Source organism: Carassius carassius, chromosome 28 (assembly GCF_963082965.1).
Source record: "Carassius carassius chromosome 28, fCarCar2.1, whole genome shotgun sequence".
Classification (NCBI taxonomy): domain Eukaryota; kingdom Metazoa; phylum Chordata; class Actinopteri; order Cypriniformes; family Cyprinidae; genus Carassius; species Carassius carassius.
In genome coordinates, this window is record NC_081782.1 from 19,516,166 (window position 1) to 19,543,054 (window position 26,889).

At 48.0% G+C, this 26,889-nt stretch overlaps 50 non-coding genes across 50 annotated transcripts; all 50 read right to left on the bottom strand.

The window, feature by feature from the left end:
* Positions 1-1,893: 1,893 nt before the first annotated feature.
* Positions 1,894-1,967, bottom strand: trnat-cgu (transfer RNA threonine (anticodon CGU)). Its single transcript has one exon. It is a non-coding gene; the product is annotated as a tRNA-Thr (tRNA).
* Positions 1,968-2,444: 477 nt separating this feature from the next.
* Positions 2,445-2,518, bottom strand: trnat-agu (transfer RNA threonine (anticodon AGU)). The gene has a single exon. It is a non-coding gene; the product is annotated as a tRNA-Thr (tRNA).
* Positions 2,519-3,360: 842 nt separating this feature from the next.
* Positions 3,361-3,434, bottom strand: trnat-ugu (transfer RNA threonine (anticodon UGU)). Its single transcript has one exon. It is a non-coding gene; the product is annotated as a tRNA-Thr (tRNA).
* Positions 3,435-4,022: 588 nt separating this feature from the next.
* trnat-cgu (transfer RNA threonine (anticodon CGU)) lies at positions 4,023-4,096 on the bottom strand. Its single transcript has one exon. It is a non-coding gene; the product is annotated as a tRNA-Thr (tRNA).
* A 477-nt stretch (positions 4,097-4,573) lies between these two features.
* trnat-agu (transfer RNA threonine (anticodon AGU)) lies at positions 4,574-4,647 on the bottom strand. Its single transcript has one exon. It is a non-coding gene; the product is annotated as a tRNA-Thr (tRNA).
* A 114-nt stretch (positions 4,648-4,761) lies between these two features.
* On the bottom strand, positions 4,762-4,851 carry trnar-ucu (transfer RNA arginine (anticodon UCU)). The gene is given in 2 exon segments: positions 4,762-4,797; positions 4,815-4,851. It is a non-coding gene; the product is annotated as a tRNA-Arg (tRNA).
* A 179-nt stretch (positions 4,852-5,030) lies between these two features.
* Positions 5,031-5,104, bottom strand: trnat-ugu (transfer RNA threonine (anticodon UGU)). The gene has a single exon. It is a non-coding gene; the product is annotated as a tRNA-Thr (tRNA).
* A 1,141-nt stretch (positions 5,105-6,245) lies between these two features.
* On the bottom strand, positions 6,246-6,319 carry trnat-agu (transfer RNA threonine (anticodon AGU)). The gene has a single exon. It is a non-coding gene; the product is annotated as a tRNA-Thr (tRNA).
* Positions 6,320-6,413: 94 nt separating this feature from the next.
* On the bottom strand, positions 6,414-6,503 carry trnar-ucu (transfer RNA arginine (anticodon UCU)). The gene is given in 2 exon segments: positions 6,414-6,449; positions 6,467-6,503. It is a non-coding gene; the product is annotated as a tRNA-Arg (tRNA).
* Positions 6,504-6,683: 180 nt separating this feature from the next.
* On the bottom strand, positions 6,684-6,757 carry trnat-ugu (transfer RNA threonine (anticodon UGU)). The gene has a single exon. It is a non-coding gene; the product is annotated as a tRNA-Thr (tRNA).
* A 589-nt stretch (positions 6,758-7,346) lies between these two features.
* trnat-cgu (transfer RNA threonine (anticodon CGU)) lies at positions 7,347-7,420 on the bottom strand. The gene has a single exon. It is a non-coding gene; the product is annotated as a tRNA-Thr (tRNA).
* A 477-nt stretch (positions 7,421-7,897) lies between these two features.
* On the bottom strand, positions 7,898-7,971 carry trnat-agu (transfer RNA threonine (anticodon AGU)). The gene has a single exon. It is a non-coding gene; the product is annotated as a tRNA-Thr (tRNA).
* Positions 7,972-8,085: 114 nt separating this feature from the next.
* trnar-ucu (transfer RNA arginine (anticodon UCU)) lies at positions 8,086-8,175 on the bottom strand. The gene is given in 2 exon segments: positions 8,086-8,121; positions 8,139-8,175. It is a non-coding gene; the product is annotated as a tRNA-Arg (tRNA).
* An 842-nt stretch (positions 8,176-9,017) lies between these two features.
* Positions 9,018-9,091, bottom strand: trnat-cgu (transfer RNA threonine (anticodon CGU)). Its single transcript has one exon. It is a non-coding gene; the product is annotated as a tRNA-Thr (tRNA).
* Positions 9,092-9,568: 477 nt separating this feature from the next.
* Positions 9,569-9,642, bottom strand: trnat-agu (transfer RNA threonine (anticodon AGU)). The gene has a single exon. It is a non-coding gene; the product is annotated as a tRNA-Thr (tRNA).
* Positions 9,643-9,756: 114 nt separating this feature from the next.
* trnar-ucu (transfer RNA arginine (anticodon UCU)) lies at positions 9,757-9,846 on the bottom strand. Its single transcript is given in 2 exon segments — positions 9,757-9,792; positions 9,810-9,846. It is a non-coding gene; the product is annotated as a tRNA-Arg (tRNA).
* A 180-nt stretch (positions 9,847-10,026) lies between these two features.
* trnat-ugu (transfer RNA threonine (anticodon UGU)) lies at positions 10,027-10,100 on the bottom strand. Its single transcript has one exon. It is a non-coding gene; the product is annotated as a tRNA-Thr (tRNA).
* Positions 10,101-11,413: 1,313 nt separating this feature from the next.
* trnar-ucu (transfer RNA arginine (anticodon UCU)) lies at positions 11,414-11,503 on the bottom strand. Its single transcript is given in 2 exon segments — positions 11,414-11,449; positions 11,467-11,503. It is a non-coding gene; the product is annotated as a tRNA-Arg (tRNA).
* Positions 11,504-11,683: 180 nt separating this feature from the next.
* Positions 11,684-11,757, bottom strand: trnat-ugu (transfer RNA threonine (anticodon UGU)). Its single transcript has one exon. It is a non-coding gene; the product is annotated as a tRNA-Thr (tRNA).
* A 589-nt stretch (positions 11,758-12,346) lies between these two features.
* trnat-cgu (transfer RNA threonine (anticodon CGU)) lies at positions 12,347-12,420 on the bottom strand. Its single transcript has one exon. It is a non-coding gene; the product is annotated as a tRNA-Thr (tRNA).
* Positions 12,421-12,897: 477 nt separating this feature from the next.
* Positions 12,898-12,971, bottom strand: trnat-agu (transfer RNA threonine (anticodon AGU)). The gene has a single exon. It is a non-coding gene; the product is annotated as a tRNA-Thr (tRNA).
* Positions 12,972-13,085: 114 nt separating this feature from the next.
* Positions 13,086-13,175, bottom strand: trnar-ucu (transfer RNA arginine (anticodon UCU)). The gene is given in 2 exon segments: positions 13,086-13,121; positions 13,139-13,175. It is a non-coding gene; the product is annotated as a tRNA-Arg (tRNA).
* Positions 13,176-13,355: 180 nt separating this feature from the next.
* trnat-agu (transfer RNA threonine (anticodon AGU)) lies at positions 13,356-13,429 on the bottom strand. Its single transcript has one exon. It is a non-coding gene; the product is annotated as a tRNA-Thr (tRNA).
* A 94-nt stretch (positions 13,430-13,523) lies between these two features.
* trnar-ucu (transfer RNA arginine (anticodon UCU)) lies at positions 13,524-13,613 on the bottom strand. Its single transcript is given in 2 exon segments — positions 13,524-13,559; positions 13,577-13,613. It is a non-coding gene; the product is annotated as a tRNA-Arg (tRNA).
* Positions 13,614-13,785: 172 nt separating this feature from the next.
* trnat-ugu (transfer RNA threonine (anticodon UGU)) lies at positions 13,786-13,859 on the bottom strand. The gene has a single exon. It is a non-coding gene; the product is annotated as a tRNA-Thr (tRNA).
* Positions 13,860-14,451: 592 nt separating this feature from the next.
* trnat-cgu (transfer RNA threonine (anticodon CGU)) lies at positions 14,452-14,525 on the bottom strand. The gene has a single exon. It is a non-coding gene; the product is annotated as a tRNA-Thr (tRNA).
* Positions 14,526-15,170: 645 nt separating this feature from the next.
* Positions 15,171-15,260, bottom strand: trnar-ucu (transfer RNA arginine (anticodon UCU)). Its single transcript is given in 2 exon segments — positions 15,171-15,206; positions 15,224-15,260. It is a non-coding gene; the product is annotated as a tRNA-Arg (tRNA).
* Positions 15,261-15,435: 175 nt separating this feature from the next.
* On the bottom strand, positions 15,436-15,509 carry trnat-ugu (transfer RNA threonine (anticodon UGU)). The gene has a single exon. It is a non-coding gene; the product is annotated as a tRNA-Thr (tRNA).
* A 588-nt stretch (positions 15,510-16,097) lies between these two features.
* Positions 16,098-16,171, bottom strand: trnat-cgu (transfer RNA threonine (anticodon CGU)). The gene has a single exon. It is a non-coding gene; the product is annotated as a tRNA-Thr (tRNA).
* A 915-nt stretch (positions 16,172-17,086) lies between these two features.
* Positions 17,087-17,160, bottom strand: trnat-ugu (transfer RNA threonine (anticodon UGU)). Its single transcript has one exon. It is a non-coding gene; the product is annotated as a tRNA-Thr (tRNA).
* Positions 17,161-17,748: 588 nt separating this feature from the next.
* On the bottom strand, positions 17,749-17,822 carry trnat-cgu (transfer RNA threonine (anticodon CGU)). The gene has a single exon. It is a non-coding gene; the product is annotated as a tRNA-Thr (tRNA).
* Positions 17,823-18,299: 477 nt separating this feature from the next.
* trnat-agu (transfer RNA threonine (anticodon AGU)) lies at positions 18,300-18,373 on the bottom strand. The gene has a single exon. It is a non-coding gene; the product is annotated as a tRNA-Thr (tRNA).
* Positions 18,374-18,756: 383 nt separating this feature from the next.
* trnat-ugu (transfer RNA threonine (anticodon UGU)) lies at positions 18,757-18,830 on the bottom strand. The gene has a single exon. It is a non-coding gene; the product is annotated as a tRNA-Thr (tRNA).
* Positions 18,831-19,418: 588 nt separating this feature from the next.
* trnat-cgu (transfer RNA threonine (anticodon CGU)) lies at positions 19,419-19,492 on the bottom strand. Its single transcript has one exon. It is a non-coding gene; the product is annotated as a tRNA-Thr (tRNA).
* A 478-nt stretch (positions 19,493-19,970) lies between these two features.
* Positions 19,971-20,044, bottom strand: trnat-agu (transfer RNA threonine (anticodon AGU)). The gene has a single exon. It is a non-coding gene; the product is annotated as a tRNA-Thr (tRNA).
* Positions 20,045-20,158: 114 nt separating this feature from the next.
* Positions 20,159-20,248, bottom strand: trnar-ucu (transfer RNA arginine (anticodon UCU)). The gene is given in 2 exon segments: positions 20,159-20,194; positions 20,212-20,248. It is a non-coding gene; the product is annotated as a tRNA-Arg (tRNA).
* Positions 20,249-20,428: 180 nt separating this feature from the next.
* trnat-agu (transfer RNA threonine (anticodon AGU)) lies at positions 20,429-20,502 on the bottom strand. The gene has a single exon. It is a non-coding gene; the product is annotated as a tRNA-Thr (tRNA).
* A 94-nt stretch (positions 20,503-20,596) lies between these two features.
* On the bottom strand, positions 20,597-20,686 carry trnar-ucu (transfer RNA arginine (anticodon UCU)). The gene is given in 2 exon segments: positions 20,597-20,632; positions 20,650-20,686. It is a non-coding gene; the product is annotated as a tRNA-Arg (tRNA).
* A 172-nt stretch (positions 20,687-20,858) lies between these two features.
* On the bottom strand, positions 20,859-20,932 carry trnat-ugu (transfer RNA threonine (anticodon UGU)). The gene has a single exon. It is a non-coding gene; the product is annotated as a tRNA-Thr (tRNA).
* A 591-nt stretch (positions 20,933-21,523) lies between these two features.
* Positions 21,524-21,597, bottom strand: trnat-cgu (transfer RNA threonine (anticodon CGU)). The gene has a single exon. It is a non-coding gene; the product is annotated as a tRNA-Thr (tRNA).
* Positions 21,598-22,242: 645 nt separating this feature from the next.
* On the bottom strand, positions 22,243-22,332 carry trnar-ucu (transfer RNA arginine (anticodon UCU)). The gene is given in 2 exon segments: positions 22,243-22,278; positions 22,296-22,332. It is a non-coding gene; the product is annotated as a tRNA-Arg (tRNA).
* Positions 22,333-22,512: 180 nt separating this feature from the next.
* trnat-ugu (transfer RNA threonine (anticodon UGU)) lies at positions 22,513-22,586 on the bottom strand. Its single transcript has one exon. It is a non-coding gene; the product is annotated as a tRNA-Thr (tRNA).
* Positions 22,587-23,174: 588 nt separating this feature from the next.
* On the bottom strand, positions 23,175-23,248 carry trnat-cgu (transfer RNA threonine (anticodon CGU)). The gene has a single exon. It is a non-coding gene; the product is annotated as a tRNA-Thr (tRNA).
* A 477-nt stretch (positions 23,249-23,725) lies between these two features.
* On the bottom strand, positions 23,726-23,799 carry trnat-agu (transfer RNA threonine (anticodon AGU)). Its single transcript has one exon. It is a non-coding gene; the product is annotated as a tRNA-Thr (tRNA).
* A 98-nt stretch (positions 23,800-23,897) lies between these two features.
* Positions 23,898-23,987, bottom strand: trnar-ucu (transfer RNA arginine (anticodon UCU)). The gene is given in 2 exon segments: positions 23,898-23,933; positions 23,951-23,987. It is a non-coding gene; the product is annotated as a tRNA-Arg (tRNA).
* Positions 23,988-24,162: 175 nt separating this feature from the next.
* Positions 24,163-24,236, bottom strand: trnat-ugu (transfer RNA threonine (anticodon UGU)). The gene has a single exon. It is a non-coding gene; the product is annotated as a tRNA-Thr (tRNA).
* A 588-nt stretch (positions 24,237-24,824) lies between these two features.
* trnat-cgu (transfer RNA threonine (anticodon CGU)) lies at positions 24,825-24,898 on the bottom strand. The gene has a single exon. It is a non-coding gene; the product is annotated as a tRNA-Thr (tRNA).
* Positions 24,899-25,543: 645 nt separating this feature from the next.
* On the bottom strand, positions 25,544-25,633 carry trnar-ucu (transfer RNA arginine (anticodon UCU)). Its single transcript is given in 2 exon segments — positions 25,544-25,579; positions 25,597-25,633. It is a non-coding gene; the product is annotated as a tRNA-Arg (tRNA).
* A 180-nt stretch (positions 25,634-25,813) lies between these two features.
* Positions 25,814-25,887, bottom strand: trnat-ugu (transfer RNA threonine (anticodon UGU)). The gene has a single exon. It is a non-coding gene; the product is annotated as a tRNA-Thr (tRNA).
* Positions 25,888-26,475: 588 nt separating this feature from the next.
* Positions 26,476-26,549, bottom strand: trnat-cgu (transfer RNA threonine (anticodon CGU)). Its single transcript has one exon. It is a non-coding gene; the product is annotated as a tRNA-Thr (tRNA).
* Positions 26,550-26,889: the final 340 nt, after the last annotated feature.

Sequence of the window (26,889 nt, forward strand, 5' to 3'; positions counted from 1 at the left end):
AACCTATGCCGACAGAAACCAAGTGCCTTTGTTGTAATGAATGGGACCGGCTATTACCATCAATGTCAAGGCTTGATGACAATCAAAATATTTGCGTCGCTACTACGGAAGATTTATCTGCCCTAATACACCCGGCAGTTGTCTTTTTTTTCCCCATTGTGACAAGATCAACTGGAAGAAACGCCCCATGCCGAGTGAGCTGTCCACCAAGTAAGTGATTTTGTTATAATGATCATTCATAGTTCAATGAAATTGTAGTATAGCCATAGCATACAGTGTGTCTCAATAATAACAATAAAGGGGATACACGGAGCCCCTATTCACGTAATAGTGTCACTACTAATGTTATATTACTAGCATGGCACTGTTACAGTATGGCTAATGTTAGTCATCTCAAAACATAACGGAACACTTACCGCAGCAACAGGTGATCCAATTTGTCCTGTCTTTATTTTCGATGGGATGGCTGAATCCTGTAGCACACGTTTCATGGTCCGTGTGGCAACTTGCATTTTTTCAAAATTGTCGTCTACAGTTAAATGTTCAGAGCAAACAAAATACTTTGTGATGGTGTTTACAGGTGTGTTTGGATCTATGTCGTTTATGAGCGTTTTTGGTTGGAATTCTATGAAACATCATAGTATTTACCTGGTCTCCCCTGTTTATTGTCGCAGTTCTTTACAATACAGTGAACACCCATGATTGTACACTATAAATCTACTATCTAGTAATTGCTGACTTTATTACTCCAACTCTGAGCGAACTCTCTTCTCCTCACCACGGTGCGTCTCGGGTGCTGCGCTAATCACTCCGCCCAAGTAGCCACTCCGCCCAAGTAACGTTAGCTGTGCTCCTACGCCTAGTGAGAATATAGTTCCCAGTATTTATACGATTAAAAATGGTCTCTGTCTCATATAGCCTTGTTATTTGTACACTCTGTGACTATACAGATCACAAAATGTAAATAGGAAAATGTTTGCATTATTTTCTCACTTATTGGGATTACTATGCTACCAGTATCCATTTATATCCAGTCTTTGTGCTAAGCTAGGCTAGCGGTGGGTGCGTCAAATAACACTTACAGAACGCACAGAAATGAAAAAGGTATGTATGGACTTATCTAACTCTGGGGGATACTGTGAATAAGCTAAAGTCCCAAAAAGTCAGAGTGTTCCTTTAAAGTAACACTCCACTATTTTTGAAAATAGGCTCATTTTCCAACTCCCCTAGAGTTAAACAGTTGATTTACTGTTTTAAAATCCATTTAGCCATCTCCGGGTCTGGCTGTATCACATTAGCTGTAGCTTAGCATAGATCATTGAATCTTATTAGACCGTTAGTATCTTGCTCAAAAATGAGAGGTTTGATATTTTTCTTGTTTAATGCTCGACTCTTCTGTAGTTACATCATGTACTAAGACCAATGGAAAATTAAAAAGTTGCAATTTTCTTGAAAGTCTGGCAGTCTAGAAGTCTGTGATTTGAACCCAGGATCTCTGGTTTACAAGACAGACTAAGCCACGGCACCAAGCAGAGCACTGGGAGGGTGAGTAAGTTGAACAAAACATCCAGGGGTGAGGACAAAGGTCCACGGGCTGGTCAGCTTATGAGATTTTTCACAACTTTCGGTTGCCCGAGGGCATAAGCATGCAATTTAATGATAAACAAAAGGCCAGAAGTCATTTGGACCTTTGAATGGCCTCATCTGGCAGTCTAGAAGTCCAGTTTGCTATCTATTGTGCCACAGAGCCTGTCAGCAACTGTTGACCTGTTCAAAAGAGCATCAGCATTATCAGGATCTGGTTTGGAAATGGAATCGCCTGCTGCCTTTGCTATCCCTGTTTGCTGTCCGATCTCAGAAAAGCACAGGCTTAAAGCACACAAGGGATGCTGAAGGCACCGCTGGGATTTGAACCCAGGATCTCCTGTTTACGAGACAGACGCTTTAACCAACTAAGCCACGGTGCCAAGCAGAGCTCTGAGAGGGTGAGTAAGTTGATCAAAACATCCAGGGGTGAGGACAAAGGTCCACGGGCTGGTCAGCTTATGAGATTTTTCACAACTTTCTGTTGACCGAGGGCATAAGTGTGCAATTTAATGATAAACAAAAGGCCAGAAGTCAACAATCTGTTTTGACTCAAACCCACAAACTTCATATGGGCTCACACCGCAGACTAATAGTCCAATGCGCTACACTCTGCGCCACATGCAGTAGCTCCTTAAAGGCTTGCAGCGGTCCTAAACCAAGGATCACCTGTTTGTAAGGCAAGCTCTTTGACCAGCTGAACCATGCTGCATTTCTGATAAGACTCTGGGCAGCATTCTTCGGCAGCATCTGAGGGGTGGTTCGCAAATTAAATTGCATGCTGCTCTAGCACTCCTCTGCACCCCCTTTTTACAGAGAGCAAAATCTCACAGCCCAAGTTGGCACTTGATCACCAGCAAAGGAACCGCTGGGATTCGAACCCAGGATCTCCTGTTTACTAGACAGGCACTTTAACCAACTAAGCCACGGCAACAACTTACATGTACCCAGTAAGAAAGTGAGACTTAGAGTTTTATAACTCTGGAGGGGTGGCCAGAGAGCATATGTGTTTGTTGGCCAAGCGCCATTAACAGAATGCCAAAAGTAACAAATCTAGTGGGACTCGAACCCACAACCTTTGAATGGCCTCATCTGGCAGTCTAGAGGTACAATGCGCTATCCATTGCGCCACAGAGCCATGTGTGGAGCGTTCTTTTCCTGGCTTCTGCCAGTCCGTTGAATTGAGTTCAGGCATTTGGGGAGCGGAAAGGACAAGTTATGTTGGTCTCTCTGCAATTGGTATGTGGTTGGAAAAGTGGAGGATCTGTAAGGGCTTCCTTTCCAAGAAAGAACCCACAGAGCAGAGCCACCTGTTAAAAGGCACCGTTGGGAATTGAACCCAGCATCTCCTTTTTACAAGGCAAGCGCTTTAACCAACTAAGCCACGGCAACAACTTACATGTACCCAGTAAGAAAGTGAGATGTAGAGTTTTATAACTCTGGAGGGGTGGCCAGAGAGCATATGTGTTTGTTGGCCAAGCGCCATTAACAGAATGCCAAAAGGAATGACTCTGGTGGGACTCGAACCCACAACCTTTGAATGGCCTCAACTGGCAGTCTAGAAATACAATTGGCTATCCATTGAGCCACAGAGCTGTGTGTGGAGCTTTCATTTCCTGGCTTGTGCCAGTCCGTTGAATTGAGTTCAGGCATTTGGGGAGCGGAAAGGACAAGTTATGTTGGTATCTCTGCAATTGGTATGTGGTTGGAAAAGTGGAGGATCTGTAAGGACTTCCTTTCCAAGAAAGAACCCACAGAGCAGAGCCACCTGTTAAAGGGCACCGCTGGGAATCGAACCCAGGATCTCCTGTTTACAAGACAAGCGCTTTGACCAGCTAAGCCACAGCGCCTTGCTGTATTGTAGACGTGGGTCAGAATTCTTCGGCAGCAGCTGAGGGGTGGTTGACAAATGAAATTTCATGCTGCTCTGACGCTCCTCTGTACCGCCTGATTGAACAAAGCAAAACCACACAACCCAAGGTGGTGTTTGATTACCAGCAAAGACAGTGCTGGGATTTGAATTCAGTATGTCCTATTTACGACACAAGCTTTAACCAACTAAGCCACGGCGCCAACCTGCACACACTCTCCCAGGGAGCGGCACTTAGACGATTAAAGCATCCAGATAAAAGGCCAACGGCCAGGCTCTGCACAGCCCAAAATGTTTTTTTGACAACTGATTCGGGGTGGCCAGCTAGCCTCTGGGATTGTTAGCCAAGTGCCATTAGTTAACCTTTGAATGCCCTCATCTGGCAGTCTAGAAGTCCAGTTTGCTATCTATTGTGCCACAGAGCCTGTCAGCAACTGTTGACCTGTTCAAAAGAGCATCAGCATTATCAGGATCTGATTTGGAAATGGAATTACCTGCTGCCTTTGCTATCCCTGTTTGCAGTCCGATCTCAGAAAAGCACATGCTTGAGGCACACAAGGGATGCTAAAGGCACCGCTGGAATTTGAACCCAGGATCTCCTGTTTACGAGACAGACGCTTTAACCAACTAAGCCACGGCACCAAGCAGAGCACTGGGAGGGTGAGTAAGTTGATCAAAACATCCAGCGGTGAGGACAAAGGTCCAAGGGCTGGTCAGCTTATGAGATTTTTCACAACTTTCTGTTGCCCGAGGGCATAAGCGTGCAATTTAATGATATACGAAAGGCCAGAAGTCACCAATCTGTTTTGACTCAAACCCACAAACTTCATATCACGTCAAACCGCAGACTAATAGTCCAATGCACTACACTCTGTGCCACATGCAGTAGCTCCTTCCAGGCTTGCAGCAGTCCTAAACCGAGGATCACGTGTTTGCAAGGCAAGCTCTTTGACCAGCTGAGCCATGCTGCATTGCTGAGATGACTCTGGGCAGCATTCTTCGGCAGCATCTGAGGGGTGGTTCGCAAATTAAATTGCATGCTGCTCTAGCACTCCTCTGCACCCCCTTTTTACAGAGAGCAAAAACTCACAGCCCAAGGCAGCACTTGATCACCAGCAAAGGCACCGCTGGGATTTGAACCCAGGATCTCCTGTTTACTAGACAAGCGCTTTGACCAGCTAAGCCACAGCACCAACTTGCATGTACCCAGTAAGAAAGTGAGACTTAGAGTTTTATAACTCTGGAGGGGTGGCCAGAGAGCATATGTGTTTGTTGGCCAAGCCCCATTAACAGAATGCCAAAAGTAACGACTCTGGTGGGACTCGAACCCACAACCTTTGAATGGCCTCATCTGTCAGTCTAGAAGTCCAATGCGCTATCCATTGCGCCACAGAGCCATGTGTGGAGTTTTCTTTCCTGGCTTGTGCCAGTCCGTTGAATTGAGTTCAGGCATTTGGGGAGCGGGAAGGACAAGATATGTGGGTCTCTCTGCAATTGGTATGTGGTTGGAAAAGTGGAGGATCTGTAAGGGCTTCCTTTCCAAGAAAGAACCCACAGAGCAGAGCCACCTGTTAAAAGGCACCGCTGGGAATCAAACGCAGGATCTCCTGTTTACAAGACAAGCGCTTTGACCAGCTAAGCCACGGCGCCTTGCTGTATTGTTGACTTGGGTCAGAATTCTTCGGCAGCAGCTGAGGGGTGGTTGACAAATGAAATTGCATGCTGCTCTGACGCTCCTCTGTACCGCCTGATTGCGCAAAGCAAACCACACAACCCAAGGTGGTGTTTGATTACCAGCAAAGACAGTGCTGGGATTTGAATTCAGTATGTCCTATTTACGACACAAGCTTTAACCAACTTAGCCACGGCGCCAACCTGCACACACTCTCCCAGCGAGCGGCACTTAGAGGATTAAAGCATCCAGATAAGAGGCCAACGGCCAGGCTCTGCACAGCCCAAAATGTTTTTTTTTTGACAACTGATTCGGGGTGGCCAGCTAGCCTCTGGGGTTGTTGGCCAAGTGCCATTAGTTAACCTTTGAATGCCCTCATCTGGCAGTCTAGAAGTCCAGTTTGCTATCTATTGTGCCACAGAGCCTGTCAGCAACTGTTGACCTGTTCAAAAGAGCATCAGCATTATCAGGATCTGATTTGGAAATGGAATTGCCTGCTGCCTTTGCTATCCCTGTTTGCAGTCCGATCTCAGAAAAGCACATGCTTGAGGCACACAAGGGATGCTAAAGGCACCGCTGGGATTTGAAGCCAGGATCTCCTGCTTACGAGACACACGCTTTAACCAACTAAGCCACGGCACCAAGCAGAGCACTCCGATAGTGAGTAAGTTTATCAAAATATCCAGCAGTGAGGACAAAGGTCCAAGGGCTGGTCAGCTTATGAGATTTTTCACAACTTTCTGTTGCCCGAGGGCATAAGCGTGCAATTCAATGATAAACGAAAGGCATGAAGTCACCAATCTGTTTTGACTCAAACCCACAAACTTCATATGGCCTCAAACCGCAGATTAATAGTCCAATGCGCTACACTCTGCGCCACATGCAGTAGCTCCTTCCAGGCTTGTAGCAGTCCTAAACCAAGGATCACGTGTTTGCAAGGCAAGCTCTTTGACCAGCTGAGCCATGCTGCATTGCTGAGATGACTCTGGGCAGCATTCTTCGGCAGCATCTGAGGGGTGGTTTGCAAATTAAATTGCATGCTGCTCTAGCACTCCTCTGCACCCCCTTTTTACAGAGACCAAAACCTCACAGCCCAAGGCGGCACTTGATCACAAGCAAAGGCACCGCTGGCATTCGAACCCAGGATCTCCTGTTTACTAGACAGGCGCTTTAACCAACTAAGCCACAGCACCAACTTGCATATTACTTGTTTTATAACTCTGGAGGGGTGGCCAGAGAGCATATGTGTTTGTTGGCCAAGCGCCATTAACAGAATGCCAAAAGAAACGACTCTGGTGGGACTCGAACCCACAACCTTTGAATGGCCTCATCTGGCAGTCTAGAAGTCCAATGCGCTATCCATTGCGCCACAGAGCCATGTGTGGAGCTTCTTTTTCCTGGCTTGTCCCAGTCCGTTGAATTGAGTTCTGGCATTTGGGGAGCGGGAAGGACAAGATATGTGGGTCTCTCTGCAATTGGTATGTGGTTGGAAAAGTGGAGGATCTGTAAGGGCTTCCTTTCCAAGAAAGAACCCACAGAGCAGAGCCACCTGTTAAAAGGCACTGCTGGGAATCGAACCCAGGATCTCCTGTTTACAAGACAAACGCTTTGACCAGCTAAGCCACGGCGCCTTGCTGTATTGTTGACTTAGGTCAGAATTCTTCGGCAGCAGCTGAGGGGTGGTTGACAAATGAAATCGCATGCTGCTCTGACGCTCCTCTGTACCGCCTGATTGCGCAAAGCAAACCACACAACCCAAGGTGGTGTTTGATTACCAGCAAAGACAGTGCTGGGATTTGAATTCAGTATGTCCTATTTACGACACAAGCTTTAACCAACTAAGCCACAGCGCCAACCTGCACACACTCTCTCAGCGAGCGGCACTTAGAGGATTAAAGCATCCAGATAAGAGGCCAACGGCCAGGCTCTGCACAGCCTAAAATAGTTTTTCTTGACAACTGATTCGGGGTGGCCAGCTAGCCTATGGGTTTGTTGGCCAAGTGCCATTAGTTAACCTTTGAATGGACTCATCTGGCAGTCTAGAAGTCCAGTTTGCTATCTATTGTGCAACAGAGCCTGTCAACAACTGTTAACCGGTTCAAAAGAGCATCAGCATTATCAGGATCTGATTTGGAAATGGAATTGCCTGCTGCCTTTGCTATCCCTGTTTGCAGTCCGATCTCAGAAAAGCACATGCTTGAGGCACACAAGGGATGCTAAAGGCACCGCTGGGATTTGAACCCAGGATCTCCTGTTTACGAGACAGACGCTTTAACCAACTAAGCCACGGCACCAAGCAGAGCACTGAGAGGGTGAGTAAGTTGATCAAAACATCCAGCGGTGAGGACAAAGGTCCAAGGGCTGGTCAGCTTATGAGATTTTTCACAACTTTCTGTTGCCCGAGGGCATAAGCGTGCAATTTAATGATAAACGAAAGGCCAGAAGTCACCAATCTGTTTTGACTCAAACCCACAAACTTCATATGGCGTCAAGCCGCAGACTAATAGTCCAATGCACTACACTCTGCGCCACATGCAGTAGCTCCTTCCAGGCTTGCAGCAGTCCTAAACCAAGGATCACGTGTTTGCAAGGCAAGCTCTTTGACCAGCTGAGCCATGCTGCATTGCTGAGATGACTCTGGGCAGCATTCTTCGGCAGCATCTGAGGGGTGGTTCGCAAATTAAATTGCATGCTGCTCTAGCACTCCTCTGCACCCCCTTTTTACAGAGAGCAAAACCTCACAGCCCAAGGCGGCACTTGATCACCAGCAAAGGCACCGCTGGGATTCGAACCCAGGATCTCCTGTTTACTAGACAGGCGCTTTAACCAACTAAGCCACAACACCAACTTGCATGGACCCAGTAAGAAAGTGAGACTTAGAGTTTTATAACTCTGGAGGGGTGGCCAGAGAGAATATGTGTTTGTTGGCCAAGCGCCATTAACAGAATGCCAAAAGTAACAACTCTGGTGGGACTCGAACTCACACCCTTTGAATGGCCTCATCTGGCAGTCTAGAAGTCCAATGCGCTATCCATTGCGCCACAGAGCCATGTGTGGAGCTTTCTTTCCCTGGCTTGTGCCAGTCCGTTGAATTGAGTTCAGGCATTTGGGGAGTGGGAAGGACAAGATATGTGGGTCTCTCTGCAATTGGTATGTGGTTGGAAAAGTGGAGGATCTGTAAGGGCTTCCTTTCCAAAAAAGAACCCACAGAGCAGAGCCACCCGTTAAAAGGCACCACTGGGAATCGAATCCAGGATCTTCTGTTTACAAGACAAGCGCTTTGACCAGCTAAGCCACGGCACCTTGCTGTATTGTTGTCTTGGGTCAGAATTCTTCGGCAGCAGCTGAGGGGTGGTTGACTAATGAAATCGCATTCTGCTCTGATGCTCCTCTGTACCGCATGATTGCGCAAAGCAAACCACACAACCCAAGGTGGTGTTTGATTACCAGCAAAGACAGTGCTGGGATTTGAATTCAGTATGTCCTATTTACGACACAAGCTTTAACCAACTAAGCCACAGCGCCAACCTGCACACACTCTCCCAGCGAGCGGCACTTAGAGGATTAAAGCATCCAGATAAGAGGCCAACGGCCAGGCTCTGCACAGCCTAAAATAGTTTTTTTGACAACTGATTCGGGGTGGCCAGCTAGCCTATGGGTTTGTTGGCCAAGTGCCATTAGTTAACCTTTGAATGGACTCATCTGGCAGTCTAGAAGTCCAGTTTGCTATCTATTGTGCCACAGAGCCTGTCAGCAACTGTTAACCTGTTCAAAAGAGCATCAGCATTATCAGGATCTGATTTGGAAATGGAATTGCCTGCTGCCTTTGCTATCCCTGTTTGCAGTCCGATCTCAGAAAAGCACATGCTTGAGGCACACAAGGGATGCTAAAGGCACCGCTGGGATTTGAACCCAGGATCTCCTTTTTACGAGACAGACGCTTTAACCAACTAAGCCACGGCACCAAGCAGAGCACTGAGAGGGTGAGTAAGTTGATCAAAACATCCAGCGGTGAGGACAAAGGTCCAAGGGCTGGTCAGCTTATGAGATTTTTCACAACTTTCTGTTGCCCGAGGGCATAAGCGTGCAATTTAATGATAAACGAAAGGCCAGAAGTCACCAATCTGTTTTGACTCAAACCCACAAACTTCATATGGCGTCAAGCCGCAGACTAATAGTCCAATGCACTACACTCTGCTCCACATGCAGTAGCTCCTTCCAGGCTTGCAGCAGTCCTAAACCAAGGATCACGTGTTTGCAAGGCAAGCTCTTTGACCAGCTGAGCCATGCTGCATTGCTGAGATGACTCTGGGCAGCATTCTTCGGCAGCATCTGAGGGGTGGTTCGCAAATTAAATTGCATGCTGCTCTAGCACTCCTCTGCACCCCCTTTTTACAGAGAGCAAAACCTCACAGCCCAAGGCGGCACTTGATCACCAGCAAAGGCACCGCTGGGATTCGAACCCAGGATCTCCTGTTTACTAGACAGGCGCTTTAACCAACTAAGCCACAACACCAACTTGCATGGACCCAGTAAGAAAGTGAGACTTAGAGTTTTATAACTCTGGAGGGGTGGCCAGAGAGAATATGTGTTTGTTGGCCAAGCGCCATTAACAGAATGCCAAAAGTAACGACTCTGGTGGGACTCGAACCCACAACCTTTGAATGGCCTCATCTGGCAGTCTAGAAGTCCAATGCACTATCCATTGCGCCACAGAGCCATGTGTGGAGCTTTCTTTCCCTGGCTTGTGCCAGTCCGTTGAATTGAGTTCAGGCATTTGGGGAGTGGGAAGGACAAGATATGTGGGTCTCTCTGCAATTGGTATGTGGTTGGAAAAGTGGAGGATCTGTAAGGTTTTCCTTTCCAAAAAAGAACCCACAGAGCAGAGCCACCCGTTAAAAGGCACCGCTGGGAATCGAATCCAGGATCTTCTGTTTACAAGACAAGCGCTTTGACCAGCTAAGCCACGGCACCTTGCTGTATTGTTGTCTTGGGTCAGAATTCTTCGGCAGCAGCTGAGGGGTGGTTGCCAAATGAAATAACATGCTGGTCTGACGCTCCTCTGTACCGCCTGATTGCGCAAAGCAAAATCACACAACCCAAGGTGGTGTTTGATTACCAGCAAAGACAGTGCTGGGATTTGAATTCAGTATGTCCTATTTACGACACAAGCTTTAACCAACTTAGCCACGGCGCCAACCTGCACACACTCTCCCTGGGAGCGGCACTTAGAGGATTAAAGCATCCAGATAAGAGGCCAACGGCCAGGTTTTGCACAGCCCAAAATGTTTTTTTTTTTTTGACAACTGATTCAGAGTGGCCAGCTAGCCTCTGGGGTTGTTGGCCAAGTGCCATTAGTTAACCTTTGAATGCCCTCATCTGGCAGTCTAGAAGTCCAGTTTGCTATCTATTGTGCCACAGAGCCTGTCAGCAACTGTTGACCTGTTCAAAAGAGCATCAGCATGATCAGGATCTGATTTGGAAATGGAATTGCCTGCTGCCTTTGCTATCCCTGTTTGCAGTCCGATCTCAGAAAAGCACATGCTTGAGGCACACAAGGGATGCTAAAGGCACCGCTGGGATTTGAAGCCAGGATCTCCTGTTTACGAGACACACGCTTTAACCAACTAAGCCACGGCATCAAGCAGAGCACCCCGATAGTGAGTAAGTTTATCAAAATATCCAGCAGTGAGGACAAAGGTCCACGGGCTGGTCAGCTTATGAGATTTTTCACAACTTTCTGTTGCCCGAGGGCATAAGCGTGCAATTTAATGATAAACGAAAGGCAAGAAGTCACCAATCTGTTTTGACTCAAACCCACAAACTTCATATGGCCTCAAACCGCAGATTAATAGTCCAATGCGCTACACTCTGCGCCACATGCAGTAGCTCCTTCCAGGCTTGCAGCAGTCCTAAACCAAGGATCACGTGTTTGCAAGGCAAGCTCTTTGACCAGCTGAGCCATGCTGCATTGCTGAGATGACTCTGGGCAGCATTCTTCGGCAGCATCTGAGGGGTGGTTCGCAAATTAAATTGCATGCTGCTCTAGCACTCCTCTGCACCCCCTTTTTACAGAGACCAAAACCTCACAGCCCAAGGCGGCACTTGATCACCAGCAAAGGCACCGCTGGCATTCGAACCTAGGATCTCCTGTTTACTAGACAGGCGCTTCAACCAACTAAGCCACAGCACCAACTTGCATATTACTTGTTTTATAACTCTGGAGGGGTGGCCAGAGAGCATATGTGTTTTTTGGCCAAGCGCCATTAACAGAATGCCAAAAGTAACGACTCTGGTGGGACTCGAACCCACAACCTTTGAATGGCCTCATCTGGCAGTCTAGAAGTCCAATGCGCTATCCATTGCGCCACAGAGCCATGTGTGGAGCTTTTTTTTCCTGGCTTGTCCCAGTCCGTTGAATTGAGTTCTGGCATTTGGGGAGCGGGAAGGACAAGATATGTGTGTCTCTCTGCAATTGGTATGTGGTTGGAAAAGTGGAGGATCTGTAAGGGCTTCCTTTCCAAGAAAGAACCCACAGAGCAGAGCCACCTGTTAAAAGGCACTGCTGGGAATCGAACCCAGGATCTCCTGTTTACAAGACAAGCACTTTGACCAGCTAAGCCACGGCACCTTGCTGCATTGTTGACTTGGGTCAGAATTCTTCGGCGGCAGCTGAGGGGTGGTTGACAAATGAAATCGCATGCTGCTCTGACGTTCCTCTGTACCGCCTGATTGCGCAAAGCAAAACCACACAACCCAATGTGGTGCTTGATTACCAGCAAAGACAGTGCTGGGATTTAAATTCAGTTTGTCCTATTTACGACACACGCTTTAACCAACTAAGCCACGGCGCAAACCTGCACACACTCTCCCAGGGAGCGGCACTTAGAGGATTAAAGCATCCAGATAAGAGGCCAACGACCAGGCTCTGCACAGCCCAAAATGTTTTTTTTGACAACTGATTCGGGGTGGCCAGCTAGCCTCTGGGATTGTAGGCCAAGTGCCATTATTTAACCTTTGAATGCCCTCATCTGGCAGTCTAGAAGTCCAGTTTGCTATCTATTGTGCCACAGAGCCTGTCAGCAACTGTTGACCTGTTCAAAAGAGCATCAGCATTATCAGGATCTGATTTGGAAAAGGAATTGCCTGCTGCCTTTGCTATCCCTGTTTGCAGTCCGATCTCAGAAAAGCACATGCTTGAGGCACACAAGGGATGCTAAAGGCACCGCTGGGATTTGAACCCAGGATCTCCTGTTTACGAGACAGACGCTTTAACCAACTAAGCCACGGCACCAAGCAGAGCATTGAGAGGGTGAGTAAGTTGATCAAAACATCCAGCAGTGAGGACAAAGGTCCAAGGGCTGGTCAGCTTATGAGATTTTTCACAACTTTCTGTTGCCCGAGGGCATAAGCGTGCAATTTAATGATAAATGAAAGGCCAGAAGTCACCAATCTGTTTTGACTCAAACCCACAAACTTCATATGGCGTCAAACCGCAGACTAATAGTCCAATGCACTACACTCTGCACCACATGCAGTAGCTCCTTCCAGGCTTGCAGCAGTCCTAAACCAAGGATCACGTGTTTGCAAGGCAAGCTCTTTGACCAGCTGAGCCATGCTGCATTGCTGAGATGACTCTTGGCAGCATTCTTCGGCAGCATCTGAGGGGTGGTTCGCAAATTAAATTGCATGCTGCTCTAGCACTCCTCTGCACCCCCTTTTTACAGAGAGCAAAACCTCACAGCCCAAGGCGGCACTTGATCACCAGCAAAGGCACCGCTTGGATTCGAACCCAGGATCTCCTGTTTACTAGACAGGCGCTTTAACCAACTAAGCCACAGCACCAACTTGCATGTACCCAGTAAGAAAGTGAGACTTAGAGTTTTATAACTCTGGAGGGGTGGCCAGAGAGAATATGTGTTTGTTGGCCAAGCGCCATTAACAGAATGCCAAAAGTAACGACTCTGGTGGGACTCGAACCCACAACCTTTGAATGGCCTCATCTGGCAGTCTAGAAGTCCAATGCGCTATCCATTGCGCCACAGAGCCATATGTGGAGCTTTCTTTTCCTGGCTTGTGCCAGTCCGTTGAATTGAGTTCAGGCATTTGGGGAGTGGGAAGGACAAGATATGTGGGTCTCTCTGCAATTGGTATGTGGTTGGAAAAGTGGAGGATCTGTAAGGGCTTCCTTTCCAAAAAAGAACCCACAGAGCAGAGCCACCTGTTAAAAGGCACCGCTGGCATTCGAACCCAGGATCTCCTGTTTACTAGACAGGCGCTTTAACCAACTAAGCCACAGCACCAACTTGCATATAACTTGTTTTATAACTCTGGAGGGGTGGCCAGAGAGCATATGTGTTTGTTGGCCAAGCGCCATTAACAGAATGCCAAAAGTAACGACTCTGGTGGGACTCGAACCCACAACCTTTGAATATCCTCATCTGGCAGTCTAGAAGTCCAATGCGCTATCCATTGCGCCACAGAGCCATGTGTGGAGCTTTTTTTTTCCTGGCTTGTGCCAGTCCGTTGAATTGAGTTCAGGCATTTGGGGAGCGGGAAGGACAAGATATGTGGGTCTCTCTGCAATTGGTATGTGGTTGGAAAAGTGGAGGATCTGTAAGGGCTTCCTTTCCAAGAAAGAACAGAGCCACCTGTTAAAAGGCACCGCTGGGAATTGAACCCAGGATCTCCTGTTTACAAGACAAGCGCTTTGACCAGCTAAGCCACGGCGCCTTGCTGTATTGTTGACTTGGGTCAGAATTCTTCGGCAGCAGCTGAGGGGTGAATGACAAATGAAATCACATGCTGCTCTGACGCTCCTCTGTACCGCCTGATTGCGCAAAGCAAAACCACACAACCCAAGGTGGTGTTTGATTACCAATAAAGACAGTGCTGGGATTTGAATTCAGTATGTCCTATTTACGACACAAGCTTTAACCAACTAAGCCACAGCCCCAACCTGCACACACTCTCCCTGGGAGCGGCACTTAGAGGATTAAAGCATCCAGATAAGAGGCCAACGGCCAGGCTTTGCACAGCCCAAAATGTTTTTTTTTTTGACAACTGATTCGGGGTGGCCAGCTAGCCTCTGGGGTTGTTGGCCAAGTGCCATTAGTTAACCTTTGAATGCCCTCATCTGGCAGTCTAGAAGTCCAGTTTGCTATCTATTGTGCCACAGATCCTGTCAGCAACTGTTGACCTGTTCAAAAGAGCATCAGCATTATCAGGATCTGATTTGGATATGGAATTGCCTGCTGCCTTTGCTATCCCTGTTTGCAGTCCGATCTCAGAAAAGCACATGCTTGAGGCACACAAGTGATGCTAAAGGTACCGCTGGGATTTGAAGCCAGGATCTCCTGTTTACGAGACACACGCTTTAACCAACTAAGCCACGGCACCAAGCAGAGCACTCCGATAGTGAGTAAGTTTATCAAAATATCCAGCAGTGAGGACAAAGGTCCACGGGCTGGTCAGCTTATGAGATTTTTAACAACTTTCTGTTGCCCGAGGGCATAAGCGTGCAATTTAATGATAAACGAAAGGCAAGAAGTCACCAATCTGTTTTGACTCAAACCCACAAACTTCATATGGCCTCAAACCGCAGATTAATAGTCCAATGCACTACACTCTGCGCCACATGCAGTAGCTCCTTCCAGGCTTGCAGCAGTCCTAAACCAAGGATCACGTGTTTGCAAGGCAAGCTCTTTGACCAGCTGAGCCATGCTGCATTGCTGAGATGACTCTGGGCAGCATTCTTCGGAAGCATCTGAGGGGTGGTTCGCAAATTAAATTGCATGCTGCTCTAGCACTCCTCTGCACCCCCTTTTTACAGAGACCAAAACCTCGCAGCCCAAGGCGGCACTTGATCACCAGCAAAGGCACCGCTGGCATTCGAACCCAGGATCTCCTGTTTACTAGACAGGCACTTTAACCAACCAAGTCACAGCACCAACTTGCAAATTACTTGTTTTATAACTCTGGAGGGGTGGCCAGAGAGCATATGTGTTTGTTGGCCAAGCGCCATTAACAGAATGCCAAAAGTAACGACTCTGGTGGGACTCGAACCCACAACCTTTGAATGGCCTCATCTGGCAGTCTAGAAGTCCAATGCGCTATCCATTGCGCCACAGAGCCATGTGTGGAGCTTTTTTTTCCTGGCTTGTCCCAGTCCGTTGAATTGAGTTCTGGCATTTGGTGAGTGGGAAGGACAAGATATGTGGGTCTCTCTGCAATTGGTATGTGGTTGGAAAAGTGGAGGATCTGTAAGGGCTTCCTTTCCAAAAAAGAACCCGCAGAGCCACCCGTTAAAAGGCACCACTGGGAATCGAATCCAGGATCTCCTGTTTACAAGACAAGCGCTTTGACCAGCTAAGCCACGGCACCTTGCTGTATTGTTGTCTTGGGTCAGAATTCTTCGGCAGCAGCTGAGGGGTGGTTGACAAATGAAATCGCATTCTGCTCTGACGCTCCTCTGTACCGCATGATTGCGCAAAGCAAACCACACAACCCAAGGTGGTGTTTGATTACCAGCAAAGACAGTGCTGGGATTTGAATTCAGTATGTCCTATTTACGACACAAGCTTTAACCAACTAAGCCACAGCGCCAACCTGCACACACTCTCCCAGTGAGCGGCACTTAGAGGATTAAAGCATCCAGATAAGAGGCCAACGGCCAGGCTCTGCACAGCTTAAAATAGTTTTTTTGACAACTGATTCGGGGTGGCCAGCTAGCCTATGGGTTTGTTGGCCAAGTGCAATTAGTTAACCTTTGAATGGACTCATCTGGCAGTCTAGAAGTCCAGTTTGCTATCTATTGTGCCACAGAGCCTGTCAGCAACTGTTGACCTGTTCAAAAGAGCATCAGCATTATCAGGGTCTGATTTGGAAATGGAATTGCCTGCTGCCTTTGCTATCTCTGTTTGCAGTCCGATCTCAGAAAAGAACATGCTTGAGGCACACAAGGGATGCTAAAGGCACCGCTGGGATTTGAACCCAGGATCTCCTGTTTACGAGACAGACGCTTTAACCAACTAAGCCACGGCACCAAGCAGAACTCTGGGAGGGTGAGTAAGTTTATCAAAACACCCAGCGGTGAGGACAAAGCTCCAAGGGCTGGTCAGCTTATAAGATTTTTCACAATTTTCTGTTGCCCGAGGGCATAAGCGTGCAATTTAATGATAAACGATAGGCCAGAAGTCACCAATCTGTTTTGACTCAAACCCACATATTTAATATTGCCTCAAACCGCAGACTACTAGTCCAGTGCGCTACTCTCTGCGCCACATGCAGTAGCTCCTTCCAGGCTTGCAGCAGTCCTAAACCAAGGATCACGTGTTTGCAAGGCAAGCTCTTTGACCAGCTGAGCCATGCTGCATTGCTGAGATGACTCTGGGCAGCATTCTTCGACAGCATCTGAGGGGTGGTTCGCAAATTAAATTGCATGCTGCTCTAGCACTCCTCTGCACCCCCTTTTTACAGAGACCAAAACCTCACAGCCCAAGGCGGCACTTGATCACCAGCAAAGGCACCGCTGGCATTCGAACCCAGGATCTCCTGTTTACTAGACAGGCGCTTTAACCAACCAAGTCACAGCACCAACTTGCATATTACTTGTTTTATAACTCTGGAGGGGTGGCCAGAGAGCATATGTGTTTGTTGGCCAAGCGCCATTAATGGAATGCCAAAAGTAACGACTCTGGTGGGATTCGAACCCACAACCTTTGAATGGCCTCATCTGGCAGTCTAGAAGTCCAATACACTATCCATTGCCCCACAGAGCCATGTGTGGAGCTTTTTTTTCCTGGCTTGTCCCAGTCCGTTGAATTGAGTTCTGGCATTTGGGGAGCGGGAAGGACAAGATATGTGGGTCTCTCTGCAATTGGTATGTGGTTGGAAAAGTGGAGGATCTGTAAGGGCTTCCTTTCCAAGAAAGAACCCACAGAGCAGAGCCACCTGTTAAAAGGCACTGCTGGGAATCGAACCCAGGATCTCCTGTTTACAAGACAAGCGCTTTGACCAGCTAAGCCACGGCGCCTTGCTGTATTGTTATCTTAGGTCAGAATTCTTCGGCAGCAGCTGAGGGGTGGTTGACAAATGAAATCGCATGCTGCTCTGACGCTCCTCTGTACCGCCTGATTGCGCAAAGCAAACCACACAACCCAAGGTGGTGTTTGATTACCAGCAAAGACAGTGCTGGGATTTGAATTCAGTATGTCCTATTTACGACACAAGCTTTAACCAGCTAAGCCACAGCGCCAACCTGCACACACTCTCCCAGCGAGCGGCACTTAGAGGATTAAAGCATCCAGATAAGAGGCCAACGGCCAGGCTCTGCACAGCCTAAAATAGTTTTTTTGACAACTGATTCGGGGTGGCCAGCTAGCCTATGGGTTTGTTGGCCAAGTGCCATTAGTTAACCTTTGAATGGACTCATCTGGCAGTCTAGAAGTCCAGTTTGCTATCTATTGTGCAACAGAGCCTGTCAGCAACTGTTAACCTGTTCAAAAGAGCATCAGCATTGTCAGGATCTGATTTGGAAATGGAATTGCCTGCTGCCTTTGCTATCCCTGTTTGCAGTCCGATCTCAGAAAAGCACATGCTTGAGGCACACAAGGGATTCTAAAGGCACCGCTGGGATTTGAACCCAGGATCTCCTGTTTACGAGACAGACGCTTTAACCAACTAAGCCACGGCACCAAGCAGAGCACTGAGAGGGTGAGTAAGTTGATCAAAACATCCAGCGGTGAGGACAAAGGTCCAAGGGCTGGTCAGCTTATGAGATTTTTCACAACTTTCTGTTGCCCGAGGGCATAAGCGTGCAATTTAATGATAAACGAAAGGCCAGAAGTCACCAATCTGTTTTGACTCAAACCCACAAACTTCATATGGCGTCAAGCCACAGACTAATGGTCCAATGCACTACACTCTGCGCCACATGCAGTAGCTCCTTCCAGGCTTGCAGCAGTCCTAAACCAAGGATCACGTGTTTGCAAGGCAAGCTCTTTGACCAGCTGAGCCATGCTGCATTGCTGAGATGACTCTGGGCAGCATTCTTCGGCAGCATCTGAGGGGTGGTTTGCAAATTAAATTGCATGCTGCTCTAGCACTCCTCTGCACCCCCTTTTTACAGAGAGCAAAACCTCACAGCCCAAGGCGGCACTTGATCACCAGCAAAGGCACCGCTGGGATTCGAACCCAGGATCTCCTGTTTACTAGACAGGCGCTTTAACCAACTAAGCCACAGCACCAACTTGCATATACCCAGTAAGAAAGTGAGACTTAGAGTTTTATAACTCTGGAGGGGTGGGCAGAGAGAATATGTGTTTGTTGGCCAAGCGCCATTAACAGAATGCCAAAAGTAATGACTCTGGTGGGACTCGAACCCACAACCTTTGAATGGCCTCATCTGGCAGTCTAGAAGTCCAATCAATATCCATTGCGCCACAGAGCCATGTGTGGATTTTTCTTTTCCTGGCATGTGCCAGTCCGTTGAATTGAGTTCAGGCATTTGGGGAGTGGGAAGGACAAGATATGTTGGTCTCTCTGCAATTGGTATGTGGTTGGAAAAGTGGAGGATCTGTAAGGGCTTCCTTTCCAAAAAAGAACCCACAGAGCAGAGCCAGCCGTTAAAAGGCACTGCTGGGAATCGAATCCAGGATCTCCTGTTTACAAGACAAGCGCTTTGACCAGCTAAGCCACGGCACCTTGCTGTATTGTTGTCTTGGGTCAGAATTCTTCGGCAGCAGCTGAGGGGTGGTTGTCAAATGAAATCGCATTCTGCTCTGACGCTCCTCTGTACCGCATGATTGCGCAAAGCAAACCACACAACCCAAGGTGGTGTTTGATTACCAGCAAAGACAGTGCTGGGATTTGAATTCAGTATGTCCTATTTACGACACAAGCTTTAACCAACTAAGCCACAGCGCCAACCTGCACACACTCTCCCAGCGAGCGGCACTTAGAGGATTAAAGCATCCAGATAGGAGGCCAACGGCCAGGCTCTGCACAGCTTAAAATAGTTTTTTTGACAACTGATTCGGGGTGGCCAGCTAGCATATGGGTTTGTTGGCCAAGTGCAATTAGTTAACCTTTGAATGGACTCATCTGGCAGTCTAGAAGTCCAGTTTGCTATCTATTGTGCCACAGAGCCTGTCAGCAACTGTTGACCTGTTCAAAAGAGCATCAGCATTATCAGGGTCTGATTTGGAAATGGAATTGCCTGCTGCCTTTGCTATCTCTGTTTGCAGTCCGATCTCAGAAAAGAACATGCTTGAGGCACACAAGGGATGCTAAAGGCACCGCTGGGATTTGAACCCAGGATCTCCTGTTTACGAGACAGACGCTTTAACCAACTAAGCCACGGCACCAAGCAGAGCACTGGGAGGGTGAGTAAGTTGATCAAAACACCCAGCGGTGAGGACAAAGCTCCAAGGGCTGGTCAGCTTATGAGATTTTTCACAACTTTCTGTTGCCCGAGGGCATAAGCATGCAATTTAATGATAAACGAAAGGCCAGAAGTCACCAATCTGTTTTGACTCAAACCCACAAATTTAATATTGCCTCAAACCGCAGACTACTAGTCCAGTGCGCTACTCTCTGCGCCACATGCAGTAGCTCCTTCCAGGCTTGCAGCAGTCCTAAATCAAGGATCATTTGTTTGCAAGGCAAGCTCTTTGACCAGTTGAGCCATGCTGCATCGTTGAGATGACTCTGGGCAGCATTCTTCGGCAGCATCTGAGGGCATGGTTCGCAAATTAAATTGCATGCTGCTTTAGCACTCCTCTGGACCCCCTTTTTACGGAGAGCAAAACCTCTAAGCCCAAGGAAGCACTTGATCACCAGCAAAGGCACCGCTGGGATTCGAACCCAGGATCTCCTGTTTACTAGACAGGCGCTTTAACCAACTAAGCCACAGCACCAACTTGCATGTACCCAGTAAGAAAGTGAGACTTAGAGTTTTATAACTCTGGAGGGGTGGCCAGAGAGAATATGTGTTTGTTGGCCAAGCGCCATTAACAGAATGCCAAAAGTAACGACTCTGGTGGGACTCGAACCCACAACCTTTGAATGGCCTCATCTGGCAGTCTAGAAGTCCAATGCGCTATCCATTGCGCCACAGAGCCATGTGTGGAGCTTTCTTTTCCTGGCTTGTGCCAGTCCGTTGAATTGAGTTCAGGCATTTGGGGAGTGGGAAGGACAAGATATGTGGGTCTCTCTGCAATTGGTATGTGGTTGGAAAAGTGGAGGATCTGTAAGGGCTTCCTTTCCAAAAAAGAACCCACAGAGCAGAGCCACCTGTTAAAAGGCACCGCTGGCATTCGAACCCAGGATCTCCTGTTTACTAGACAGGCGCATTAACCAACTAAGCCACAGCACCAACTTGCATATAACTTGTTTTATAACTCTGGAGGGGTGGCCAGAGAGCATAAGTGTTTGTTGGCCAAGCGCCATTAACAGAATGCCAAAAGTAACGACTCTGGTGGGACTCGAACCCACAACCTTTTAATATCCTCATCTGGCAGTCTAGAAGTCCAATGCGCTATCCATTGCGCCACAGAGCCATGTGTGGAGCTTTTTTTTTCCTGGCTTGTGCCAGTCCGTTGAATTGAGTTCAGGCATTTGGGGAGCGGGAAGGACAAGATATGTGGGTCTCTCTGCAATTGGTATGTGGTTGGAAAAGTGGAGGATCTGTAAGGGCTTCCTTTCCAAGAAAGAACAGAGCCACCTGTTAAAAGGCACCGCTGGGAATTGAACCCAGGATCTCCTGTTTACAAGACAAGCGCTTTGACCAGCTAAGCCACGGCGCCTTGCTGTATTGTTGACTTGGGTCAGAATTCTTCGGCAGCAGCTGAGGGGTGAATGACAAATGAAATCACATGCTGCTCTGACGCTCCTCTGTACCGCCTGATTGCGCAAAGCAAAACCACACAACCCAAGGTGGTGTTTGATTACCAATAAAGACAGTGCTGGGATTTGAATTCAGTATGTCCTATTTACGACACAAGCTTTAACCAACTAAGCCACAGCGCCAACCTGCACACACTCTCCCTGGGAGCGGCACTTAGAGGATTAAAGCATCCAGATAAGAGGCCAACGGCCAGGCTTTGCACAGCCCAAAATGTTTTTTTTTTGACAACTGATTCGGGGTGGCCAGCTAGCCTCTGGGGTTGTTGGCCAAGTGCCATTAGTTAACCTTTGAATGCCCTCATCTGGCAGTCTAGAAGTCCAGTTTGCTATCTATTGTGCCACAGATCCTGTCAGCAACTGTTGACCTGTTCAAAAGAGCATCAGCATTATCAGGATCTGATTTGGATATGGAATTGCCTGCTGCCTTTGCTATCCCTGTTTGCAGTCCGATCTCAGAAAAGCACATGCTTGAGGCACACAAGTGATGCTAAAGGCACCGCTGGGATTTGAAGCCAGGATCTCCTGTTTACGAGACACACGCTTTAACCAACTAAGCCACGGCACCAAGCAGAGCACTCCGATAGTGAGTAAGTTTATCAAAATATCCAGCAGTGAGGACAAAGGTCCACAGGCTGGTCAGCTTATGAGATTTTTAACAACTTTCTGTTGCCCGAGGGCATAAGCGTGCAATTTAATGATAAACGAAAGGCAAGAAGTCACCAATCTGTTTTGACTCAAACCCACAAACTTCATATGGCCTCAAACCGCAGATTAATAGTCCAATGCACTACACTCTGCGCCACATGCAGTAGCTCCTTCCAGGCTTGCAGCAGTCCTAAACCAAGGATCACGTGTTTGCAAGGCAAGCTCTTTGACCAGCTGAGCCATGCTGCATTGCTGAGATGACTCTGGGCAGCATTCTTCGGAAGCATCTGAGGGGTGGTTCGCAAATTAAATTGCATGCTGCTCTAGCACTCCTCTGCACCCCCTTTTTACAGAGACCAAAACCTCGCAGCCCAAGGCGGCACTTGATCACCAGCAAAGGCACCGCTGGCATTCGAACCCAGGATCTCCTGTTTACTAGACAGGCACTTTAACCAACCAAGTCACAGCACCAACTTGCAAATTACTTGTTTTATAACTCTGGAGGGGTGGCCAGAGAGCATATGTGTTTGTTGGCCAAGCGCCATTAACAGAATGCCAAAAGTAACGAATCTGGTGGGACTCGAACCCACAACCTTTGAATGGCCTCATCTGGCAGTCTAGAAGTCCAATGCGCTATCAATTGCGCCACAGAGCCATGTGTGGAGCTTTTTTTTCCTGGCTTGTCCCAGTCCGTTGAATTGAGTTCTGGCATTTGGTGAGCGGGAAGGACAAGATATGTGGGTCTCTCTGCAATTGGTATGTGGTTGGAAAAGTGGAGGATCTGTAAGGGCTTCCTTTCCAAGAAAGAACCCACAGAGCAGAGCCACCTGTTAAAAGGCACTGCTGGGAATCGAACCCAGGATCTCCTGTTTACAAGACAAGCGCTTTGACCAGCTAAGCCACGGCGCCTTGCTGTATTGTTATCTTAGGTCAGAATTCTTCGGCAGCAGCTGAGGGGTGGTTGACAAATGAAATTGCATGCTGCTCTGACGCTCCTCTGTACCGCCTGATTGCGCAAAGCAAACCACACAACCCAAGGTGGTGTTTGATTACCAGCAAAGACAGTGCTGGGATTTGAATTCGGTATGTCCTATTTACGACACAAGCTTTAACCAACTAAGCCACAGCGCCAACCTGCACACACTCTCCCAGCGAGCGGCACTTAGAGGATTAAAGCATCCAGATAAGAGGCCAACGGCCAGGCTCTGCACAGCCTAAAATAGTTTTTTTGACAACTGATTCGGGGTGGCCAGCTAGCCTATGGGTTTGTTGGCCAAGTGCCATTAGTTAACCTTTGAATGGACTCATCTGGCAGTCTAGAAGTCCAGTTTGCTATCTATTGTGCAACAGAGCCTGTGAGCAACTGTTAACCTGTTCAAAACAGCATCAGCATTATCAGGATCTGATTTGGAAATGGAATTGCCTGCTGCCTTTGCTATCCCTGTTTGCAGTCCGATATCAGAAAAGCACATGCTTGAGGCACACAAGGGATGCTAAAGGCACCGCTGGGATTTGAACCCAGGATCTCCTGTTTACGAGACAGACGCTTTAACCAACTAAGCCACGTCACCAAGCAGAGCACTGAGAGGGTGAGTAAGTTGATCAAAACATCCAGCGGTGAGGACAAAGGTCCAAGGGCTGGTCAGCTTATGAGATTTTTCACAACTTTCTGTTGCCCGAGGGCATAAGCGTGCAATTTAATGATAAACGAAAGGCCAGAAGTCACCAATCTGTTTTGACTCAAACCCACAAACTTCATATGGCGTCAAGCCGCAGACTAATAGTCCAATGCACTACACTCTGTGCCACATGCAGTAGCTCCTTCCAGGCTTGCAGCAGTCCTAAACCAAGGATCACGTGTTTGCAAGGCAAGCTCTTTGACCAGCTGAGCCATGCTGCATTGCTGAGATGACTCTGGGCAGCATTCTTCAGCAGCATCTGAGGGGTGGTTTGCAAATTAAATTGCATGCTGCTCTAGCACTCCTCTGCACCCCCTTTTTACAGAGAGCAAAACCTCACAGCCCAAGGCGGCACTTGATCACCAGCAAAGGCACCGCTGGGATTCGAACCCAGGATCTCCTGTTTACTAGACAGGCGCTTTAACCAACTAAGCCACAGCACCAACTTGCATGTACCTAGTAAGAAAGTGAGACTTAGAGTTTTATAACTCTGGAGAATATGTGTGTTGGCCAAGCGCCATTAACAGAATGCCAAAAGTAATGACTCTGGTGGGACTCGAACCCACAACCTTTGAATGGCCTCATCTGGCAGTCTAGAAGTCCAATGCGCTATCCATTGCGCCACAGAGCCATGTGTGGAGCTTTCTTTTCCTGGCTTGTGCCAGTCCGTTGAATTGAGTTCAAACATTTGGGGAGTGGGAAGGACAAGATATGTGGGTCTCTCTGCAATTGGTATGTGGTTGGAAAACTGGAGGATCTGTAAGGGCTTCCTTTCCAAAAAAGAACCCGCAGAGCCACCCGTTAAAAGGCACCACTGGGAATCGAATCCAGGATCTCCTGTTTACAAGACAAGCGCTTTGACCAGCTAAGCCACGGCACCTTGCTGTATTGTTGTCTTGGGTCAGAATTCTTCGGCAGCAGCTGAGGGGTGGTTGACAAATGAAATCGCATTCTGCTCTAACGCTCCTCTGTACCGCATGATATCGCAAAGCAAACCACACAACCCAAGGTGGTGTTTGATTACCAGCAAAGACAGTGCTGGGATTTGAATTCAGTATGTCCTATTTACGACACAAGCTTTAACCAACTAAGCCACAGCGCCAACCTGCACACACTCTCCCAGTGAGCGGCACTTAGAGGATTAAAGCATCCAGATAAGAGGCCAACGGCCAGGCTCTGCACAGCTTAAAATAGTTTTTTTGACAACTGATTCGGGGTGGCCAGCTAGCCTATGGGTTTGTTGGCCAAGTGCAATTAGTTATCCTTTGAATGGACTCATCTGGCAGTCTAGAAGTCCAGTTTGCTATCTATTGTGCCACAGAGCCTGTCAGCAACTGTTGACCTGTTCAAAAGAGCATCAGCATTATCAGGGTCTGATTTGGAAATGGAATTGCCTGCTGCCTTTGCTATCTCTGTTTGCAGTCCGATCTCAGAAAAGAACATGCTTGAGGCACACAAGGGATGCTAAAGGCACCGCTGGGATTTGAACCCAGGATCTCCTGTTTACGAGACAGACGCTTTAACCAACTAAGCCACGGCACCAAGCAGAACTCTGGGAGGGTGAGTAAGTTGATCAAAACACCCAGCGGTGAGGACAAAGCTCCAAGGGCTGGTCAGCTTATAAGATTTTTCACAATTTTCTGTTGCCCGAGGGCATAAGCGGGCAATTTAATGATAAACGAAAGGCCAGAAGTCACCAATCTGTTTTGACTCAAACCCACAAATTTAATATTGCCTCAAACCGCAGACTACTAGTCCAGTGCGCTACTCTCTGCGCCACATGCAGTAGCTCCTTCCAGGCTTGCAGCAGTCCTAAACCAAGGATCACGTGTTTGCAAGGCAAGCTCTTTGACCAGCTGAGCCATGCTGCATTGCTGAGATGACTCTGGGCAGCATTCTTCGACAGCATCTGAGGGGTGGTTCGCAAATTAAATTGCATGCTGCTCTAGCACTCCTCTGCACCCCCTTTTTACAGAGACCAAAACCTCACAGCCCAAGGCGGCACTTGATCACCAGCAAAGGCACCGCTGGCATTCGAACCCAGGATCTTCTGTTTACTAGACAGGCGCTTTAACCAACCAAGTCACAGCACCAACTTGCATATTACTTGTTTTATAACTCTGGAGGGGTGGCCAGAGAGCATATGTGTTTGTTGGCCAAGCGCCATTAATGGAATGCCAAAAGTAACGACTCTGGTGGGACTCGAACCCACAACCTTTGAATGGCCTCATCTGGCAGTCTAGAAGTCCAATGCACTATCCATTGCGCCACAGAGCCATGTGTGGAGCTTTTTTTTCCTGGCTTGTCCCAGTCCGTTGAATTGAGTTCTGGCATTTGGGGAGCGGGAAGGACAAGATATGTGGGTCTCTCTGCAATTGGTATGTGGTTGGAAAAGTGGAGGATCTGTAAGGGCTTCCTTTCCAAGAAAGAACCCACAGAGCAGAGCCACCTGTTAAAAGGCACTGCTGGGAATCGAACCCAGGATCTCCTGTTTACAAGACAAGCGCTTTGACCAGCTAAGCCACGGCGCCTTGCTGTATTGTTGACTTGGGTCAGAATTCTTCGGCAGCAGCTGAGGGGTGGTTGACAAATGAAATCGCATGCTGCTCTGACGCTCCTCTGTACCGCCTGATTGCGCAAAGCAAACCACACAACCCAAGGTGGTGTTTGATTACCAGCAAAGACAGTGCTGGGATTTGAATTCAGTATGTCCTATTTACGACACAAGCTTTAACCAGCTAAGCCACAGCGCCAACCTGCACACACTCTCCCAGCGAGCGGCACTTAGAGGATTAAAGCATCCAGATAAGAGGCCAACGGCCAGGCTCTGCACAGCCTAAAATAGTTTTTTTGACAACTGATTCGGGGTGGCCAGCTAGCCTATGGGTTTGTTGGCCAAGTGCCATTAGTTAACCTTTGAATGGACTCATCTGGCAGTCTAGAAGTCCAGTTTGCTATCTATTGTGCAACAGAGCCTGTCAGCAACTGTTAACCTGTTCAAAAGAGCATCAGCATTGTCAGGATCTGATTTGGAAATGGAATTGCCTGCTGCCTTTGCTATCCCTGTTTGCAGTCCGATCTCAGAAAAGCACATGCTTGAGGCACACAAGGGATTCTAAAGGCACCGCTGGGATTTGAACCCAGGATCTCCTGTTTACGAGACAGACGCTTTAACCAACTAAGCCACGGCACCAAGCAGAGCACTGAGAGGGTGAGTAAGTTGATCAAAACATCCAGCGGTGAGGACAAAGGTCCAAGGGCTGGTCAGCTTATGAGATTTTTCACAACTTTCTGTTGCCCGAGGGCATAAGCGTGCAATTTAATGATAAACGAAAGGCCAGAAGTCACCAATCTGTTTTGACTCAAACCCACAAACTTCATATGGCGTCAAGCCGCAGACTAATGGTAAATTGCACTACACTCTGCGCCACATGCAGTAGCTCCTTCCAGGCTTGTAGCAGTCCTAAACCAAGGATCACGTGTTTGCAAGGCAAGCTCTTTGACCAGCTGAGCCATGCTGCATTGCTGAGATG